We start from the raw sequence: 4076 nt of genomic DNA, 5'->3' as shown, positions 1-4076 counted from the left end.
ACCATTGTAGTCAATGGCAAAAATCTTCTAACAAATATTCAGGGGGCTGGGTGGGAGGGGGTTTGAGGTAGAGGCACCAAATTTTTACTGTGGCTGCTGAAGCCTCTCCCCAAAAGAACCCCCAAGTTTGGAAAAGATTGGACCAGGGGATCCATTTCTAGGGGCCTCCAAAGAGGGTTTCCTATGCTTCCTATGAAAGGGGATGGGGAAAAGGCAGGCAGCAGTGTCTTCCAGATAATCTCTGCACTAGATAGTAAGTGAGGTGTGGTGGTGTGAGGGGGTATGTTTGCAAGGCCAGCAGCAGAACCAGTGCAATGTGCCAGACAATCTCCAACCCAGGCTCTCTCAGCAGCAGGAGCAGGAATGGAGTCAGCCAGCCATCCCTGCTTTTATGCTCTCTGAGCATACGCGGAAGAATTTCAAAAAAGAACAAACTTCTGTGATTGGCCAAAGAGCAGTATGCCAAATCCTATCGGCCAGTGCTCCTCCTCTAGGAAAGCAGCAAGCTAGTAGCTGGGCTTCAACAAATGAAGCCAGCAGCAACAACAGCCTTGCAAGTCGCAATGGCATTTCCGAATGCATTGCAGTGACTGGCTGTCTCTTCCCCCTCCCTCCTCGAAAGCACAGCAAAGGGTGGGAAAGAGACAGAAACAGCAGGACAAAGAAGGAGCCCTTAAAAGTTTAAAGCTTCCGAGAGCCCGTATTCGGTAATGCTAAAAAAAAACCCAAAAAACCCCAACCCCCAAATATTTTTGGTTTTTTCCAGCATTCAGTATTCAGCAGCCGAATCAGCTCAGGGAATCTGATTTGGTATGCCAAATATTTGAAAAATGCTGAAAAGGCATTGGGGGGTGGTGGTTTGGCTTTACTGAATGCACACCCCTAGTATTGACCTTCAAGGCCCTGAACAGTCTGGGACCCATTATCTTCGGGACCACCTCCTCTGGTATGTCCCCTGAAGAGTTTTACACTCTGCAGAGAACAACTTACTGGCAATCCCCAGCCCAAAAGACATCCAGCTGCCCTCAACCAGAGACAGGGCCTTCTCAGTCCTGGCTCCTACCTGGTGAAACTCTGCCAAATAACATGCATGCCCTGCGGGACTTAATGCAATTCTGCAGGGCTTGCAAGGCAGATATATTCCACCAGGCTTTTGGTTGAGGACAGCAATGGGTACCATCCTATCTGGCACTCCCTTCCTCCCCCATCCTGCTTCCTCTCTACCTCTCCTGCAAGACAGTGACACAATTTGGAACACTGAAGTTTCAGCACCATCTGAGAACGTTTTCGTTATTTGTATTTAATAATTAGAGTTGTTATATTTACGTAAGAATGCTTTTACTGTTGTTCACCGCCCTGAGCTCTGCGTACTCAGAGAAGGGCGGTCTAGAAATGTAACTTATAACAAACTCTGCAAAGGAAACAGGAATGCTCAGATTTGCAGGCGAAGGTACTGGAGTGACGGTGCACTCTGCTGAAGGGGGGAGGTGGGCGGGAAAAAGCCCCCTCTGCCAATCACCCCCAGCCTCTGTCTGCCGGAAACAAGCAGGACTCGCCCTGGAAAAGAGTTGCTGAGATGAATTTGGGGTTTGTTGCCCTCTCTGCTAGCTACTGTCTTCTCATTCCCCAAGGCATATGAGGTGTCTTTCCATCACCGTCTCCATCTCTAATGCCAGCTGCGGGGAGTCTGGACTCCGACAAAGCCCAGAGCCCCCTGGCTCCCGTCTCCAGATGCGAAGGCCAGACCGAGCGCAAGGCAGGCAGGCAGGCAGGCAGACAGGAGGCGTGCATTGGGCCCAGGCAGTGCCTGAGGCTAGCTGGCCGGTGTCTCACATCACCTGTCTGTGGAGGCAGCTGGGGTTTGTGCTGACATCTGCACCAGCAGGCGCTCGAGGCAAGAGGAGACATTGGAGGCACACAGCGGTGGACGAAGCAGAGAGCCACCAGACTGTCTGCATTTTATAACACCACCTGGGCTGGCCGCTTCTTTTTGCTCCCTGCTCATGGGAATGGAAACTCGGGCTTAATATGCAAGGGGGATGTACAGCCTAAGGGTTAGGGTGGGGAGGCGCTAGAGGCCCAGAATGGCCTTTTAGCAAGATGTGGGCATGAGAAAGGGGAAGATTGGAGGGGGGGGGCTACATCACCCTGGAGAACCATCCAGAGACCATCTTGTTAAATTGAGTATAATTTTTATTAATTGTCATTAATGTTTTATTGCTTTTATCTGTTTTATATGGGTTTTTCCCTTGTAAGCCGTCCTGAGCCCGCTTTGCGGGGAGGGCGGGGTATAAATCTAAATAAATAAATAAATAAATAAATAAATAAATAAATAAATAAGCACGGAACGCTGTTACCTTCCCACCGAAGCGGTACCTATTTATCTACTTGCAATTTCTTGCTTTCGAACTGCTAGGTTGGCAGGAGCTGGAACTAGAGACGGGAGCTCACTCCGTCATGCAGCACACTTGCGTCTCGAACTGCTGAACTACCGACCTTCCACAGCCTGCAGTTCAGCGTCTTAACCACTTGAGCCACCGCAGCTCCAAGAATGGGTGTATGGTGAACTAAAAGAGAAGCGGGGAAGGGGATGGGGAGTGGATGCTTGTGTAAAAGCTTTCTCATGCCTGTCCGAGTTCTAAGAAGTCCAGGAGCCATGCTATTTATTTTATTTACTTCATTTATACCACACCCTTTCCCCCAATGGGGATCTAAAAGAGCTCACAGTGTTCTTCTCTCCTCATTTTTATCATCACGACACCCCTGTGAGGTAGGTTAGACTGAGAGCATGTGACTGGCCCAAGGTCACCCAGAAAGTTTCCATGACAGAGTGGGGATTCGAACCTGGATCTCCCAGATCCTAGTCCGACACTCTCACCACTACACCACACTAGAGAGTTCAGTTTCCTTTGAATGAATGGGCAGCGACCTACGGTGGTGTTTGTAAAATCTTTAAAAAAAAAAAAAATTTACATTTCCACAGTGGAGCACAGGAGCAGTGAACAGATTTCTGCAGCAAGGCAGCAGACTTTGAGGTCTCCAAAGTAAAACAGCACATAATTTTACAATATCCTTAGCCTGCTTCTAGTCCAGCTAAATCCATACAGCTCTTTCTCTCTCCTTCCCTCTGCCTCTGCTCCAGTCTGTGATCCACACGTTTCAAAACCCTTATGCCCACGACGCGACCACCACAAGGACTTTCCATCAGACATGCGCTGCTTGGAACTTAATTCCCAGACATGCATGGACCTGATTTGTGTTAGATTCTCTGGTTTGGTATAGCCGTGAACCATCAATAAGTTAGCAGAGTGCACAAAGGCTTATCGCACAGCAGAAGCATCTCTAGTTAGGGGGGGGGGTGTGCTGGTAAGAAACAAACAGCAACACAGAGCCTCTTTTACTGTCCAAACTAATAAGGGTTCTTTTCTTTGAGGAACTCCATTCTAGACAGAAGAGGGTACGGACGGGATAGGAGTCTAACCTTGCTAACTAGGATGGATGAGGATGCAGTATGCCTGTCCAGCATCCATGATGCCAAGACAATGTATGTGTGAGAGAGGTGTCAAGCTGGAAGGAAAGAAATAGTCCCCAAGGGCAGCAATCTAGGCTTCAAAGGGATAGTATCAGATAACAGAAGGAAAGGATGCTCTGTGTCCTGACCTCTCTATCCCTCTAACTCTCTTGCAATCTTCCTTTGAAGTCTGAGGCAATTTGGTTTAGGATCACAGTACAGGGGGAGAGGGGGCTTAAGCCAGTTTGGTGTAGTGGTTAGGAGTGCCGACTCTAATCTGGGAGAACAGGGTTTGATTCCCCACTCCTCCACATGCAGCTGCTGGGTGACCTTGGGCAAGCCACAGTTCGCTCAGAGCTGTCCTCTCAAGAGCAGTTCTCTCAGAGCTGCCTCAGCCCCACCTGCCACACAGGGTGTCTCTCATTGGGGAGAGGAAGGGAAGGAGATCGTAAGCCACTCTGAGACTCCGAGTGAAAGGCAGGGTTTAAATCCAATTTCTTCCTCCTCCTCCTCCTCTCCCCCCCCCCCCCTACTGGTGATGCAGAGCTAAAAAATACAATAACCA

The sequence above is a fragment of the Gekko japonicus genome, unplaced genomic scaffold (genome assembly GCF_001447785.1).
Source record: "Gekko japonicus isolate JY-2015 unplaced genomic scaffold, Gekko_japonicus_V1.1 scaffold1621, whole genome shotgun sequence".
NCBI classification, from domain to species: Eukaryota; Metazoa; Chordata; class Lepidosauria; order Squamata; family Gekkonidae; genus Gekko; species Gekko japonicus.
Note: the sequence above shows the minus strand (reverse complement) of the source record.